The following is a 19,253-nucleotide window of genomic DNA, read 5'->3' as shown; positions in this document are numbered from 1 at the left end:
TTCAAACTGGTTTCGAATTCCAGTGAACCGGTTTGCTGCATAGGAGCTTTCACGGTCTTCCTATCTTATAAGGTAGATTCATGTATAACGTAGAGTCAGTTTACCTTAAAAAGACCTCCACGAAGGCATCCTTCCCCACAGGGAGATAGCCCAAGTTTGTTTGCTTAATCAATAAATCTAACGCTATTAAAGAAAACTGCTACTAGAATATTTTTTCTACTGAAGAAGAGAGAGCTGTGTTTGATCGCCCTTGAAATCGATAGAGATTTATTCAAAATCTACACAAAAATAAGTTTGCTACTTTACTTAATTTTAAATTTTATGCCTCTATAAGGGAAAAAAATACCTTCTTAGAGGATATTTCATGAGAAACTACATTATACATGGATAAAATCTGTAAAACCTCTATATAGTCAGCTCATTCGGCGGAGTTCAAGCTTAAGTTGAAGAGTATTCAGAGGACTTACTCACTCCGCTACTGATGAGCTAATGAGGGCTTATCTGACGAGTTAATAAAAAAAATATCACTTTAAAAAACCTTTTAAACTTAATAAAAAGAAATGAAAGATGTAATAAAAGTTTAGCAAAGTAGTCAATGAAATTGTAGAAATGAGTAAGAAAAGAAATTTATCATTCTTAAACAAAATCTTGGGCCTAGTAAAAACTTTTTAATCATTCTTTCTCAGCCCAAGTTCAATTAAAATGCATGGAAACGTATGTAATGGCTTGGCTGTATTATTTGGTGCGAATCTCGCCATTTCTTGGTAACCCAGGTATCCAGCTAAAAAACGTCGAATAGACTGAATCGACGTTAATGTTTCGGAGCGGTTATAGCTCTAGCTTGACCGGTAGTTCAATTTCCGTGAGAATGGGCTTATTTTTATCGATATCGTGCCGAAACGCTAGCTTACAGTGTACAAACAATATCGATTACTATTTATGCAATGCGAGGAAATATGATTCAGATGTCAAGGATACTGGTAAGTGACAGCACTTCTCTTATTCATGTCATTTTCAAATATCGCTTGGCGCGTATATAAAAGTATGAAATAAGAATTGGGCTAACATATCTTTCTGAATTGCATTGACAAATATTGCTAAAACAATTACAGGTATTCTAAAAATTGACTGAAATTTTAAAGCATTCTTTATTAATCAAATATAAGACATCTAATTTTTATTACAGATTTTCTATCTTCTTTTTTAATAGTATTTCCTGGTATTCTTTAAAGAAATAAGTGTAATAAATTTTAAAAATGAAGCTTATTTCTGTTTTCCTTCCAGCTGTGGTCACATATGTTTTCGGACACTTGCGTTTTTCAGGTTTTTTTTAATATGAATTATTAAAGATTAGAGAAATGACTTCATTTTGCCTTCACATATACTATTCATCATATTTTATAAACCTGCTTTAAAGACAGTTATTCAAAACGTTTATGGTAAAACAATAACAATTATTATAGTTATAATAGTTTATTTGGAAAGATACGGAAAAATTCGCATATTATTCGAACACTGAACGAACAGTTTTATATTTAATAAAAACATGAAGATATTGGTACTCTCAATATTTCAATGAATTTCAACTAAAATTACAGTATTCATGGGCTTTGGTATGGATTCAACTAATTTTCCTGTGAGCATTGTCATCTTTGTTCCATTTCTCCGTAAAGATAGCTTTTAGTAGAGCTTTCGAAGAAAAATCCTGTTTCTTAATTCTTTTCTTAACTCATTCCATATATGTTTGATAGGACTTAAGTATGGAAAATACTGAGGTATTTTGATAACTTATATTGATAACAGTTATATAATAACTATAAACGAGTATTTAAGGCTTATGTTTAGAATAATTATCTTGATAGAAGTTTAATATCTTTCGCATTCTAAACTTTCCTGCTAATGTGTCCAGGTTTTCATTATAAATATGTATATATTTGTACTGATCCATTATACTACTTTTTATAAAAACTAATTTTTTTTAGCTACAGCGAATTTTTGAGCTAGACAGTGAAACGTCTCCAGATCATTATGCCTGTATCTCCTGCTTAACAACAGACAATATGTTTTTTTGGATTCAATTCCTTATTAGGCTTTTGCCACACAGTAATTCGTTCATGGGACACAAATATATAAAATTTTGACTTGTATGTAAATAAGACATCTCTCCAATATGTTAACTATTTACTTACTGTGCGTTTTACGAATGCAGGCTATGTTTTCTTTGTTTCTTTGTCGTTGAAGAATTTCCTTCTACCTGATCGTACATTGTATCCATAGGCTCTAATGACTGAGGTGTTTTGATAACTTAATATTGTTATATAATAACTACAAACGAATATTTAGGGCTTATGTTTAGAATAATTATCTTGATAGAAGTTTAATATAAGTAACTATTTGCTTACTGTGCGTTTTACGAATGCAGGCTATGTTTTCTTTGTTTCTTTGTCGTTGAAGAATTTCCTTCTACCTGATCGTACATTGTATCCATAGGCTCTAATGACTGAGGTGTTTTGATAACTTAATATTGTTATATAATAACTACAAACGAATATTTAGGGCTTATGTTTAGAATAATTATCTTGATAGAAGTTTAATATAAGTAACTATTTGCTTACTGTGCGTTTTACGAATGCAGGCTATGTTTTCTTTGTTTCTTTGTCGTTGAAGAATTTCCTTCTACCTGATCGTACATTGTATCCATAGGCTCTAATGACTGAGGTGTTTTGATAACTTAATATTGTTATATAATAACTACAAACGAATATTTAGGGCTTATGTTTAGAATAATTATCTTGATAGAAGTTTAATATAAGTAACTATTTGCTTACTGTGCGTTATACGAATGCAGGCTATGTTTTCCTTGCTTCTTTGTCGTTGAAGAATTTCCTTCTATCTGATCGTCCATTGTATCCATGGGCCCTAATGACTCTTAGAGAGTTTTCGTAGAATAAATTACAGATTGCTTGGCTCTAGTTTCGAATGTGATCCAGTGCACTTTCAACAGTTCCACCCAGTTTCCATTGTTTTATAACATTAAAGATAGTTGAAAGGTTTTCATCAAGGATTTGGGGGACATCTGTGATACTTTTATCACCTTTACATGATGAATAATTAAATTTCTAAAGAATGGTTAGTCAATTTGTAATGCTTTGCCATGTTTATTACAGATACGGAGATTTTAATATTTTTGCTAAGCATAAAGTAATATTTACAAATGCAATCCGTAATTCTTGGATGTATTTTCATTTAAGGAACATCAACAAGGAACATCGTCTTCCAAAACATCTCAACAAAACTTTGAGTGTCTGAATTATTAATGAACTTCTGATTAACATTTTTTGAATAAATTATTTTACTACAAGGAACATTTTGATGATATTCGTTTTTCAACACGCAAAGCTTAAAACAGCGAAAAATATTATATTAGAAAAACATCTGAAGTTTCTGCTTTAATATTTAGTATAAGATTTATGCAAATAAATTTCGAAAATACAAGTGTCTGAAAACAAATGTGAGCCACTGTATCAGTAAGTTTTAAATATTTCTGCTCTGATCTCTGTTTTTATCCAGTCTCTATCATCGTAGAATATGATTAACATTTTTTTGTATAGACAATCTTTCTTAGAACTTTAAAAAATAATCTTTGTATCATTTAAAAAATTGCGCAGAAAACTTTGTCAAAAATAAAGATGTAATTATTCCAGAATTAAGCGGTTTATGTTTAAAATATTACAAGACAGTTTTAAGTCTTATATTTTTAAGAAATAATTCTAATATTTAGGAATTATCAGCAGGAAACCTTTTATATTGTAAAATACTCACTTGTTAATTTTCATATCTAAAATTCTGGCTCGTTATAAAGTCGTATTCAAGCATTCTAAAATTTTCTTCAAAATTTTAAATTGTGCAGAATTCCTCCTCAGATTGACGTTAGTTTTAAATGGGGTAAAATCCTTAATGTCCTAGTATCAAATAAGAAATTTCTGCCTTAAAAATATCTTTTCGAAATCTAACACCAGCCTTATATGCGTAGCCTAACATTTAAGAATAAAACAATAGTTTTTAACTCATTTTTTAATATTTGTATTTAAAGAAAACATGCCTGATTATCTCGACTAATACATTCACTTAAATATAATTCTTGTAGAATAAGTTCTAAATACCGCGATCATATTTCTGAAGGCATTTATTTTTCTCTTAAAATACCTTTAAGAAAGTCAAAATCTACGCGAGAAAAATTTACACCATTACCTCCTTATATTCAAGTCATTATGAGTATGGTTTCACTATTTGAAGGTGATAGACCTATGTTAGGTTCCCTTAAAATGGCTAGAAATTTCATGTTAAACTAACGACGCTAAAAAATTTATTTAATTTTCCAGTAAGCTGCCATATTTTCCTTGAATCTGCCGTTAAGACATAATTATCTCATTACTTTTTTATATTATTTTCACTGATACGTTAAATTTCATGTTTTATCTATGTTTTGCTAATTTCCAGATAAATGTTTTTTGAAAATTTTCAAGTTAATATATATGAAACTATATATGTATACACATACATACACATATATACGCAATGAAAAAAAACAAAACGAAAAAATGTGATGTGCACGCCACATGACTTCCTTGTACGGCCTATTAAATTATACACATTTTTTGGCTGCAACAGTAAAATGACATTAAATATTATTAGATATTTACATATTATTAACAATAAACTGATATTAGACATTGTTTAACTAACTAGATATATAAACTGTTACTATATATAGAGAGAGAGGTTTCGTTATTTGCCGAAGATTAATTTTTTTTTTAATTTGACATTTCAAAACGATGAATATTTTCGTCATTTAAAACTCTTCTGTAACTAGAAGTATATAATTACGACCAAAGACTGCGAAAATAAAGGTCGGATAAGGACATTATAGCCGGATAAGGGTGTTAGTATATATATATAGTATATTGTGAACATTTTGTATGGGTTCTTTAGTTTCGAAATCACAATTCATATTCAAACAAAACACATTTAATAAAACATTAATACATCTATAATATAGTTCATCTATAACATCGTTTATCTATTACCACGACATCTATAAGATCTTATATCTATTAACATGATAACTATAACGTCTTACATCTATTAATACAACATCTATATCATCTTGCATCTCCTCTCATAAAACAAAGTGGCGAGAGTTCTATCAGTTTCACTCGTGCAATCAACAGCTAAAAGAATTAGTAATAGTAATATATTACACATATATATATGTAATAGATTCTGTAATAGAACGCAGGCGGTGAAATCCGCAATGAACAGCGATAATTTTGATGCCGTAGAATGCTGAAACGCCGATCTACAATGAATAATAAATTTAACAGTAAGGTATATTTAATTCACCTTTTATTTAAATAAACGTTTTGTGGCCGCAATTAAATTGGCACATTAATTGTGCTTATTCCAAAAAGTTTACATTTTAGATAAATTTTCCTTAAGATAGAAAGAACAGACAGACCGCAATCCAGCTAGGTCAAAGCATAGAAGTAAGTGCGTTATGTTTAGCGTAAAGTCTTAATTCAGACTGAATTAGTTTTGGTTCTCAATGCATTTTGATTGGATAGTTAATAATTGCTATAAAATTACTATTGGCTGTTTGACTTTTAGTTCCATATACGTCATCAGAATTACCTAAGAGTCATATGACATAGCTTAGTCTCAAAACGACGCAGAGCAAATAGAAGTTACTATTTTTAGATTACAGAAGAAAAATTAATGTACGTTGCTAATTTGATCTTTTACATATTCTTTATTTTTCTTACACACACACACAATTTGCCCTTAGTTCACTTAGCACTTTAGCACACATAGTTCACTTAGCTTGGCATGCTGCTCCACTCTCCAAATACAAATATAGTCGGTAAGTTAAATTAAAACTTACTTTTTACTTGCCTTTTTAGTATTATTTATGTATTTTTTATAAATAGTTTCTTTTTGATTTTATTGCATAATTCGTGTCGGCGAAGTATTTTGTAGGCAAGAGTTTCTAAATTACTTTGGCTTTCTAAAAAAATTGCTTTTCTACTCTTAATTGACTTTAATTATTCTTGTCTTTACTTGCTAATTTCTCTAAATTCCACTTGTTTAAATTTCTTTTTGGTAATTCACATTTGGTTTTACTTTTGTTTTTGAATTTTCCTTTTACCCTTGCCTACATGGATGACGAAACACGAATTGAATAATGAGTTAGGTTTGGAGGCAACTTCCCCTTGATAAGTCTGTCTCCTGCCTGCTCAACAATTATTCACTTATGCATTTTTTAAATTTTTTAATAAATTTTTAGGATTAAACATTTTAGGATTATACATTATATACTCATATATTTTGGTACTTGCACTTATTTGCATATGCTCTCAGAATTTAAATGGTATTGTAGATTAATTCGCAGCAATAATTAATCATTTATTTGTAATTCAATTTCATTTAAAATTTAATTAACTTTAAATTTGCTTTTTACAAATAGAGATGTTTGTTAAATTAACACAAACACTCACATATATCTATACATATACACTTCTGGTTCTATCTATTGCAATAAAGAAAGGAAATGCACAACTAGAAGTTATAGCAGTCGCATCTACAAAATTCCAATGTTCTACGGCTAATAATTTTTGAGTTATGCAAGATACATAAATACGTAAGTACGAACGTACAGTCGTCACAAAAAAATCCTTTTAAATCCATTTTACAATCCGTTTTGGAAAAAAGAGTCCTTAATTCTATCCGTACGCACAGTCGTCAGCAAAAAAAAATCGTCCAAATAGATTTGAGAATGGTCAAAATGAATATTTTCGTTGAAATGTACCCGAAATTTTTCGAGATTACAATACTTCTTTTACTTCCTATAAGGAAGTAATTAGAATGAAAAGAAGTAAAAAAAAAATATGTAACACAAAACTGACTTTAAAACGCGCATAAAGCTGAGTAACATAAATTAGTTATTAATGGTTTAATTTTTTTAATTTAAGCAATAAAAATACATAATAATTTGAATTTTCTAACTTACAGCTAGTTCGATAATTACAGCAAGGCGTAAACGCAAAAATAAAAATTGAAAATATACTAACATGCGAATAAAAAGTGAAATACATGGTAAAAAACTTTTTAAATGTAAAATACAAGACAATAACTGAATATCTGCAGCAAAACTGCAAACATTTAAATGCTAAAGCAAACAAAAACATTATACAGCAATAAACCAAAAACAATCTGTATATTCTCCTTTATTTTAAAACAAAAAGGAAGAAGCAATGTGTAAAATCAAACAAATTTAAATTACACACATTCACACATTATGTATACATGGGTATTGAAATGAATAATATATAATAAAATATAAATAAATAATTGCAATAATTCTAAAATATCTGAAATTTTTCAGATTTTATATTACAAAGTTACATTTTTTAACATTTTGTGTGTTACTTTTATTTATTAAATATCATGTTCTTTGCACTTAAACCATAAAATTCAGTTCAGCAGCAGTATTGCAAAATAATTTTAAAATGAGCCTATCTTTAGAATTTCTGATACACAGTCTCGCGTGCTGGAGATAAAAATGTTCCCCCCGTAGTGTTGCCATTGCTCGCTTTGAAGTAATAGTTGAGTTTGTTAATCAAAAAAAAAAAAAAAATACGAAATCTATAATAAAACAAATTTCAAATTCAATTTTAAGGCTTCAAGGTGCCCGTATTGGGTGGAAGATTACGTTATTCAAACTTTGATGGCTCTAGAACCGTTTCTTTACCACAATGCGAGAAACATATATCCATTTATGCAGAATCTTCCATTATTTAATTTCTTTAAGTATAACACAGGACGATAATATTTGATGGCAACAATTTGAAAACTGAATCGATACTTATAGAGAACCAACGAAAAATGCCAAAACGAAATTAATAGTCCTTCTGGGCTAACGCCCTTTGGGCTAATAAATAAATAATATGCAAAGAAAATATGTAAGTCTACATGTTCATACTCACAGCCCTTTTTCTTAGCATATGAGTACTCTGTCTATATTCTAAAAACATGGAGTCTTAGTACAACTGTATCCTTCTATTATTGATAGATTTAACTGGATTGAATTATTTTAGATCATAAAAAAGCAGCCAAGAGCTCTCTGTGCAGGAAAAGGAATACCTACGTAGAGAATTGAATGGGCCAAACTTCCAGTATTCAGAAGTTTTACGGTCCATCCGCTAGTGGGACTATTTGTCGGATACAGAAAGCAGGAGTCATTTGTTGTTACTGGTCTGTGAGAAAATTTAAAAGAGCTCGATCCGTACACGGCGAGGCAAGACAGGATCGCCAAGGATTAGACATTAACAAAACAGAAGAAATTCGATAATTGTTGCAAACTTGAACCAACAATTTCGGTTAGGACAATAGGACGGCCAGTTTTGAGATTCAAGACTTCCCAACAATTGTATTGTTACCTCCCGCCAGCCTATATACAGAAGAAGGGAGGTATATTTTTTATTCAAAAATTCGGTATTGAGTTTTCAGTGAATAAGCATGGATCAGGGTCCCCCACAACATGTTTTCGCTGCTTTTATAATGACATCTCTCTCTGTAACAGTAAGTGTCTGGCGATTATGTTGTCCACTTTAAATTTTATATGAAACTTCCAAAAATTTCTTTTTAAGCATTCTACATTCACATAAAGAGTTGATTAGATTTTGGTTAAAACTGGACAACTGGAAGTTGTACTTTCCAAGAGACCCAAAACAGTCATTAATGGAGGAGTCAGCAACTTTACTTGAAGCCCATAATAGTTTTTAATGAAAAACTATACTAAAATAAATTCCAAAACTCTTTTAGTTTTAGCATTAAAGATCTTTATATCAATGAGAACATATTAGATTTTGGCTAAAAAGGGTAAACTGGAAGTAGTACTTTTCTGGAAGCTCTGAACAGATTTTCATGAAAAACATATATTCTGAGATAATCCAAAGCTTCTCAAATTTGGAGTTTAAAATAGGTATAATTTAGTACAATATCTTATCTTGGATTTATAAGCATTAAATGTATTCTTGGAATTATGCTAAATGCGAGGAGATTAAGCTCTTTATAAAGAAGAGCTCTCGTTATGAAACAATTAAATATACTAACCTCAATCCTTAATGTGTTCGTTTCACTTTTGTGCGGAATCAATTTCAAATAAAAGTATGTTGCCACCAAATTTTATAGTTATGTATTATTTTTAAAGAAATGATATAGTAAATATAAATAATATACCCAGTATAAAAAGAAATGTATTGCAACACTTAACTCGCTATCGGGAATTCTAAAGCTATGCTGCTTTTAAAAATTTTGTGATTCTTACGATTTTTGATTGTTGATTTGAGAATCCGAAGTACTACGTGAGAGGATACACTAGGACCAATGCGATATTTTCAAATCAAAGCCTGAATACACTGATGTGCACATGTTGAAGACACATATGATTATTGTTTGTCATTTATGTGGGAAAAGAGAATAATAACGATTATTAGTGTTTATAATTAACATTGAGCCATAAAATTTATAAACAAATTAGATTTTATTTACAACGAATCTATGATGATGATTAGATAGTTAGTATGTGATAATTTACTTAGGCTAATTTGTTATTCCGCTGATTCCATGTTGAGACACGGGATTATAATCTTTTGGAAGAGGAAAGAAAGAAAATAAAAAAAAAGCAGTTGATCAAAAGAAAATAAGCATAAAATGGAATCGACCAATAAATAGCAGGAAAGGAAAATAAAATTGTTTCTACACGTGATTTCAAACTGTTCGATCGCCAGTCAGGGTTTTGTGAAAAGCTATAATTACCTAGCTATACTGAAGTCCAGCAGGAGAGAAAGTGCAAGTTAAATATTTATTCAAAACTGACAGTCAGAGAAGTTTCCGTTGATAAACAAATATCTGGTAAAGGAATTTGAAAGCTGTAGGTCAAGAACATTTAACGATTTTTAGTAGTTGGTTACAGAACACAGAAAACTGATATACAGCTGGAGCTTCAGACAGGGCTGTGGAGTCGAAGTCGGAGTCATGGTGTCGGAATCGGAGTCTGGCATATTTGGGGGTAAAAGCAGTCGGAGCTGGAGTCGTTAAAAACAGGTCGACTCCGACGTGATTAAACTGATTCATTTAGTTATTTTGTAGATATATTAGGTATTTTTGGAAGCAGTCAGGATGAAAAATTAGCAAACGCCTTCCCCGGAAATCGAACCACGGACCTCTGGAATACCGGCCCAGCATGCAGAGCCACTACACCACAAATGCATGCTAGGAAAGCGGGAGAAATACCTTATAACTTCATTTAGTTACAAATTTCACTGGTAAATTTAGTTAAGCAGCAAGAACTCCAAAAATTGATGCCATTCCTAGGAAACGAGCAGGAAAAGGAGCAATTATTGATCAAGCAATACGATAAGGAAGTACATATTTGATGATAAAGAGGTTTCTAGAATTAATATCTTTTTCAGAAAATGTAGATAACGCTAATGTTTCACTAACAGAAAGACTATGGAATGATGTTGTAGAATTGGAAACTCTTCTTTCTACACCGTATAAAGTCACAAAAAAGCTGCAATCTGAAGAATTGACAGGAGGCGAGAATGGAAGAAAGGGATGTTCTCTCTGAAATGGAGGGTTTATGGCAGAAGGAATCATTTTTTCAATGAAGGAAAACACAAACTAGTTTGCTAGACAATGAGATCTTGCTGTGTTCAATATATGTAGATTCGAAACACCGAATTTTCTTGGATGACGAACAAATTAAAAAGGCAAGGAAACCATCTATGAACTTTCATTAAAAATGAAATTATTCTCAGATCAATTGGAGAATACGAATCAAAACAGTCAAACTGCAGACACTGCAACTGAGTCACTATCATCCTCTTCCAGTGATGAATTAGATTTTGAGAAGTATTTTTGAATAATATTGAAAAGGCTAAGGCAAATGAAAATAAAGAACCAAGTGCCTTTAGATATAAAAATGAAAAAATATAAACAAGATTTCTATACGGCCTTTGAAGAAATAGAGAAATATGATTGCGCTTGCAAGACGCCTCTTTTAGAACTTATAAAAATCTATCCTGAAAAGTTAAAAGAAGTAGCCCTAACACTAACAGCTCTTCCTCTTACTCAAGTTAGTGAGGAAAGACTCTTCTCAGCTCTGAAGTTTATCAAATCGGATCTATACCCCTCCAACAAAGAAGATCTTGCCGAAGCTATACTCTTTCTTAGAAATAACTAATGCAAGTTTTTACAGCTCATGATAAATGCTAATTAATATAAATAACTTGCTATGCCATCAATTCTTTTTCTGTAGCATCTATTACTTCTTTTATATTAAAATAAGCTGTAACCCATGTGTATATGTTTAGACACACACACACACATACATATATATATATATATATATATGAGGGAGTCGGAGCCTTTAAAATTCCAGGAGTCGGAGTCGGTCATTTTCCCTACCGACTCCACAGCCCTGTCTTCAGAAATGTTTATTCAAGAAGTGTAACAGTTTTAGAACCATCGAAATTTCTTATATTTCATATGCAATTACAGTGTACCAATTATTGAGCTATAGGGAAAAAACAATTGGTAATTTTTGAGCCATTGGCGAGATTCAGTTAAAACTTGGAGCTAAAATGCAGTGCATGTTGAGAATTTGTTTGAGATTGTACGCTCGTACTGTTGTTGTTCATGTCTGTTAAAAATGTCAAAATACAGGGTTTCGGAGCGCATATTCATCATCAAGGTATATTCGAGCAATAACAGCCCGATTTCAGCTCAAAAGAAATTTGCGACCGAGTACAAGCTAAAGACAACCGATCGAGTGTTATAACAATCAAAAATCTGATTAAAAATTTCGAGAGAACTGGTAGTGTTTGTGATGACAGTGCTGGCAATGCTGATCGTCAAGTAATATATATATATATATATGAGGGAGTCGGAACATTATGTGAAAACGGCTGAAAACATCGAGAAAACGTGAACTACGTTTCCAAATATCCCAAAGATATCGATCAGACAAATTTCACAACAGGTTGGAATCAACCAGGAGACCTTTGCGATAAATTGTTGTTTAAGACCTGAAACTCTTTCTATACAAAATTCGAACCCAGTAGCAATGGTGCGTCATTGACATTGAACACAGTTTGTGTTTCGCCGGCACTATTTTCGATATAATTGACAAACGAGAATTTGATACGAATAAGGTTTGGTTTAGCGAATATTGGTAGTCGATCTGGTTTGAAAATCGATTCCGGGGGAATAGGCTGCTTATATGATTTGTTTTCGTGGTTCTTCCCAAGTGTAACGTGAATACGAGGCAGTTTCCCTCAGAAAATCCTCCACAAAGGCATTCTCTCAGAGCGTAATGTCAAAAATCCGAAATGTAACGTGAATAATTCCCGTCTATAACGTGAATAAGACGATTTAAGTTAGAAATTCCATCACCGAGGCAAAGGACTCTCAGGAAAGAGATTCTCGTCATTTGTCAGTAATCTGGATCAAATCACTGACGAAAAGGAGCCTTTATCTCTTGGTATTTTCCTAAATGTTTGTAAAAGTGGAACACAACATCACCGTAGGACTGGAACCTTTATCTCTTAGTCTTTCCTTAAAAGTCTGTAAAACTGGAATACCTTATCATCTTAGAACAGCAGCTTTTATCGCTCAGCCATTTCTTAAATTTCTGTAAAATTGGAACATTTCATCTGTGTAGAACAGGAACTTTTATAAACCATTCGGACCAATGCATCTGCAATAAATGTTCTTTAATTTTTTGCATTCTGGAGATTCATCCCTTCACTACTTTGTCTTTTATGCTGACTCTTTCTATCAGTTATCACCCACAACTTTTCTCTTTTTTCTTCTTGATATAGCTAAAAACTTAGAGGAACTTTTGTTAGAATTTCTCCTTCCTGGTGCTTATTCTCTTTACACGGTTCTTTTCCCCCTTTTTGTCTCTACATCCAAATAAAATGTAAAAAACCCATGCTTTCCGACAATGTGTTCTTATCACCTAATTATTCAAAGACATTTTTTATGCAAATCCACGTCACTTAAACTTAATTGATCAATATCAGTCGCCTCGCAACTTTTTTCAAACCAATTATAGCCATATTATGAATTATAAAGTAAATTTACACACCGCACATTTTTTTTTCTACTTCGTCCTGAGAAAAGGTAACTAGTGTATTTTTTTCATCTTCACCCGTGGAAGATCTGCACCCGACAAGATGTCTCTCAAGACAATAATAGATCTAGGAGACAGTCTGTCCATCTTTTGTTTCCTTTATATTCCATGGACCATTTAAACAACAAAATCCCGTCATACTCGAAGTCAAGCTTTTTTTTTAAAGCTACTGCAATTGCTGACAATCGCAATACAATGGATCTGTGTACAGTATTTTTAACTTACTCCAATTTTAGTTCGTTATTTTGACAGTCGGGTTATTTTGACAGTCAAGCGCCTAAAAGCCTTTTCTTTCAAAGCAATTTCCTTCATCTTAGCACCACTTGCGGCTCATTTTGCTAATTAAAGCAACAGAAGTTTTTCTCTCTTCAAAAAAGGCGAAAAGATCCCTTTAATCATAATCTTTTTATCATCATCTGTTCCCTTTCACGACATCCAACAAAACATCTAGTATTTTCCTTCGCTATATAACACATTTCCAGTACATAGCACACTCGCTACATATCACAGAATTTTAAGATATTTGTGTCCTTAAGTTAGGATTTTTCAAAAACTGTAATTTCTTTGCTTATGCGCATGATTTCTCTGCACCCATTAGCCAAAATTTGAAGAAATTTGACCAATTATATAATCCTTATGTTGCGCCACTTATGGTAAGTGAATTGCCTCAGTTGGTACTTTGTTTGAAAAGGCGTGGCAACGCCTCAGTTTATCGCGAGACTGTGATTAGAACAGTAGTTTAAAGATTTTAAAAATAGAAATGTGTTTGTAATGAAGAGGTTTGTTGCAAATAATTGAAATAAAATGTTTATGTCTCAAAAGAAACTTCTTGTCCGTCGATTTAAGCGAGCCATCTCATTTATCTGAATGAATATCTTTTGTCTAGTCTAAAGTAACCGACACCTTATGTGTATATAAAGAGACCAAATATTATGTTTCTGGCTTAAAAATTTCAGAGATAGCACTGAATTTTATTTTTAAAAATAGTCAAATTTTGGGATTTAAAAGCAAAAAAAAAAATATCATTATTTAGCAAAATATAATTTTATTATTTTTAAAGTAGGCTGTTTAAATTATGCATTATTTTTCTAGCTTGAGGAAAAATTCAGCTGAAAATATCGATTTGTTTATCCATTACGTTGCGCGCAATGCGCATCGCAATTTTCTGTCAATAACAAAGAACTATATTACTTTAATCTTATTTAAAATAGTATAATATCTGAAACACAAAGTGAAAAATCAAATGCAATATGAAGAATACTGAAATGAGTAACAAAATTTCAAGATCATGAACCAGCTAGTTATAGAGATATTGAGCCTAAGAATGTGTTATATTTTTGGCATGTTTTGATACTTTAAAGGTACCTCACCCCTTCATACTTACATCTATGTGCAAAATTAGTAAAATCTGTATGTTAATTAATGCCATCTACGTATCTATGTACACATATGTGCTAATGTGCACCCTATCCACAAAAGTCCTTATCTGACCTTTATTTTCACAACCATCGGTCGTAGACATACTTCCAATTATAAAAATGCTTTAAATTACGCATGAGTCATTACTTGGCATTTTTAAATTTTTAAAAAATCAACTTTAGGAAATTTACGACTTCCTAACGTTTTATTAGATATATTTAAATTTACATTTTTATACCTTCCTCCAGTTCCTATACTTATATTTTGGAAAATTTTGTACTCGTTATAAAAAATAAATCGCAAAAAGTTCCAACTCTCTTTCGAGAACATTGTCCGAAATATGGTTTTAAAGTCATGTTTGGAAGCCTTGCAGATTGAAGAGTGAAATGTTAGCATACGTGCAAATAAATGAAATATAGGCTTAGAAAAAGGCTTCTGCTGTTAAGAGATGAAATGACAAGCAGACTATTACGAAATTATTTATTGGTCAATATATTTTTTTCCAAAAATTGGCAGAATTTCACAGCGATCGTGTTCTTAAAAACACCTTGAAACTTCGGTATTTGCAACCAGCCATCTCGTAATATTTTCGTATAAATTAAAAAAGAAAAATATTTGAGGTTTAATGAATTTCTGTACTATTACCAGAGTATGATTCTAAAGTAATAAAGCTTCGTGAGAATATTAATAACGTATTTTTAGATTTATAACGTACTTTAAAACTTGTAAGTAACTTGGCATAACGAAACGTTTTCTGCATGCCAAATGCAGCAGAATTATAAATTAAAGGAATTAAATACTAAAAATATATCATTGAATGGCATTTAAGGAGAAAAAGTCAACCACGAATTATTCTAATTTATTTATTAACCGACCCCTCAATGCAAAATGAATATGAGGTTGTAGGGTTTATATTTATTTTAACTAACATTTATTTTAAGTTTAAACTATCTTTCCTGTCAATCCTTACTTTCCCCTGGAACTGCCAATGCCAGAATATGTAAATTTGAGTAGAACGCGCAAGCATTCAAATTATCAGCGGAAGTAGTATGATTTAAATAGAAGGAAACAAGTTCGGTGAGGGAGAGTTATTCTTACTTAGCGAGCGCGGAGGTAGTTATAGAGATTTGAAAAACCCCGCGTTGCGGCCTATGTGCTTGGCGGGAAGTAGTTGCAATTGTTCCAGTGACTTCAAGTCTGCTGAATTAGCAGCCGTATTGTAAAACGCGGTGAGTTAGTTGTTTGAGAGAGCCTCGTAGTTAGAATATTGTCTTTAATTTCTTTTCAGGTTTTTATTTTTATTTTGACTGCCGAGTTGGCACCGTTTCTAAGCGTCAAGAGAACGCAATTGTAAATTAGTACGTTGAATAAAAAGGGACTTAAACCCTTTATAAGACTCTGTGGTTTATACAAGCTTTCACAGTCACCTCTTGGTTGCGTGCTAGTTAGAGGCGCGCAACGTTATATTGGCGCCCGAACACTTATCGAACTGAAATGGCCGAAAACTGGATGGAAGCCGCTGGACAACACCAAGAAATGACAACGCAGTTAGAAGGATTTGGATACCTGGTCCAGACTTTGAGAGCATCAATCAAGCCAAACGTCTATTTCGACGGAAAAAATTCGGTGTCCGTATTTTTAGAAGGTATAGAAAACCACTTTCAGCTCTATCCTGTGCCCGAAAGACAAAAAGTTGCTATCGCCACATCAGCACTAAGAGGACAGGCCGCGCTATGGTGGAAAAATATAGGCAAATTTCTTCTAGGTGAATTTGGAAGCCCGACGTATACTTTTGAAAATTTCAAAAAATCGTTAGTAAAGGCCTTCCCCATAGTGAAAGATCGCGCACGGCTGGAAGCCGAGCTATATAGTTTCTATCAACGGGATACAGCACAATTGACGGACTTTATTTTACGAAAAATCAAGCTAACGGATATGTTGTATGGGAAAAAACCCGATGCGGAGATTATTGAAATAATATTACCAAGATTGTTACCCGCTGTCCAAGACTACTTTGAAATTAGAAACCCAACCACATTGCAGGAACTTTTCGAATTGGCGGTGAAGTTTCAAAATTGCAGAATCGCGGAAAGAGCGAGAGGGGAAACATATTCTCAAAGTACCAGAAGGAAGGAGGAAACAAGAAATGGAAATCGCTCATATGGGGGAAAGAACTATCAAGCTAACGCATCGAAACTTGAAGGGCAAGGCCCAAAAAGAAAATTTGAAAATAAGCATCCGCGTACCCAGAAGACACAGATTGAAAGGAAAGCTTTAAACGACTAGAGGGGCCTGTGAAAGGGAGGGTCCAGACCCCGGAAGTTTTAGAAAAACCCTCAAATAGACATCTAAATACAGTCATCGTAAAAAACTCACAGCTACCAATTATACAAGTCCTGGTTGGCGATGTACCAGTAGAAGCCCTCATCGATACAGGGGCAGAAGGCAATTTCATGAGTGAAAAGTTCTTCAAAAAGAATTTTTATAGGATACGACTCTTTCAAACCAGAAATACGGAAATTATAGCGGCGCAAGGAAAAACATGTCACTGCATCGGGAAAGTAGCATTAAACGTACAGGTAAAAGAGGAAAATCTCAAAGTATTAATTTTTGTGGTGAAACACCTCCAACACTCTCTTATTTTAGGTATGGACTTTTTAAGGGCCGCGAGGGCCAAATTAAATTTTCAAGATAGTTCCGTGGTGCTGGAGATGGACCAGAGGGTGGTGGAACCGGTGGAGACACCTGAATTGGACCTTAGCCATTTGAATGACCAGGAAAGTAAAGCAATACAGCAAGTGGTGAGTAATTTTTCTCATTTGTTTTCAGAAAAGCCGGGAAACTGTCAGATTGTAACTCACAAGATTCAATTAAATGCCGAAAAACCTTGTAGGACTAAACCTTACCGCTATGACAAACAAAAAGACGTAATCATCGAAGAACATATTCAGGAGATGTTAAAGAATAAAATAATAACGCCCATAAATAGTGAATACGCGAGTCCAGTCGTACTATGTAGGAAAAAGAACGAGTTTCCTCCTTCGGATAAAAGGGCTTGGAGGTTTGCTATCGATTATAGAAAACTAAATAGCATAACTAAATTCCCAGTTTACCCTTTGCCGGTTATAGACGAGATCATTAGACAGATCAAATCGACGAGATATATGTCTACTTTGGACTTAACGTCTGGCTACTATCAAATAGCTATGAGACCCGAAGATATACATAAAACCGCGTTTATAACAAAATCGGGCACTTATGCATTTTTACGCATGCCTTTTGGGTTGTGTGGGGCCCCGTCAACATTCCAGAGAGCTATGGACATTGTTCTAAAGCCTGTCCTAGGAAAATCAACTTTAATTTATCTAGATGATATAATTATAACGAGTAGTACGTTGGAACAACACATTAGTGATCTCGAACAAGTTTTTAAATTATTAAAAGAGGCCGGTCTTACAATTAACGCCTCAAAATGCAAGTTCGCAACTAAAGAACTTAAATATCTCGGTTATAAAATTTCGCAAAAGGGTATAGAAACGCAAGATTCAAAAATAAAAGCTATTAAGAATTTCCCACCGCCCAACACCGCCAAGAAACTTTCGTCTTTCCTTGGACTATGTTCTTACTATCGATCTTTCATAAAAGATTTCGCTAATATTGTTGAACCACTCTTAGTAATCAAAAGAAAAAAGAGTAAATTTACGTGGACAGCGGAAGCTAACACGGCTTTTGAAAGATTAAAAGAAGCGCTTATTAATGCCCCTGTTTTAAAATTCCCTGAGGGGGACGAAAACCTGGAAATTGCGGCAGATGCATCAGACTATGCGGTGGGGGCGGTTCTTATGCAAAATAACCATCCGCTGGCATTTTTTAGTAAAACATTGAATCAAACACAAAGGAATTATACAGCTACAGAAAGAGAAACATTAGCCGTATTAATGGCTGTACACAAATTTCGAGTTTATTTCGGCAAATCGCCAGTAACTGTCTTTTCGGATCATGCGGCTGTTGGTAGACTTTACTCGGGAAAAAACCTAACGCCCAGGTTAATAAGATGGGCTTTAAAACTCCAAGATTATAATATCACAATAAAATATAAACCGGGTAAGGAAAACAATGTAGCTGACGCACTTTCTCGTATAAAACTGGACGAGGAAGGTAATGAACTTAAATGCGCTGTGTTGACTTCAAAAATTTTAGATTCTAGAGATACGGTTATTACTGAACTGAAAGCTGATCCTGAATTTGGAAATATCTATGCTTATTTGAAAGACCCCGAAGGCTTTGAGCATACAGATATCGATGCGATAAGAAATAGAGCAAAAAACTATGAAATAATAGATAATTTATTATTCTATACGAAAACAACGAACGAAAATCTTGAGTATAAGCCAGTCATCCCAGCCTCGCTTCGATTAAGCATTTTGAGGGAGTTGCACGAAAAAAAAACAGCGGGCCACCTCGGGGTCAGAAAGACTTTAAAAAGGGTACGCGAGGCGGTATATTTCCCGCAATTATACAAAATAGTAACGGCGTATGTCAGGTCCTGCAATCAATGTCAGTTAATAAATGATAT

At 32.8% G+C, this 19,253-nt stretch overlaps 1 protein-coding gene across 1 annotated transcript in view; it reads left to right on the top strand.

Annotated features, from left to right (window-relative positions):
* The first annotated feature begins 812 nt into the window (after positions 1–812).
* LOC118188224 (uncharacterized) overlaps positions 813–19,253 on the top strand; it is a 33,263-nt gene continuing 14,822 nt past the window's right edge. The window contains exon 1 of the mRNA XM_085813365.1: positions 813–980. The gene's annotated coding sequence lies outside the window, so the exon portion shown is untranslated. The remainder of the gene's footprint in view (positions 981–19,253) is intronic.

Source organism: Stegodyphus dumicola, chromosome 3 (genome assembly GCF_044657685.1).
Source record: "Stegodyphus dumicola isolate Sdum_Otavi_A_Nest chromosome 3, ASM4465768v1".
Classification (NCBI taxonomy): Eukaryota; Metazoa; Arthropoda; class Arachnida; order Araneae; family Eresidae; genus Stegodyphus; species Stegodyphus dumicola.
Note: the sequence above shows the minus strand (reverse complement) of the source record. Positions and strands in the feature narration are given on the sequence as shown.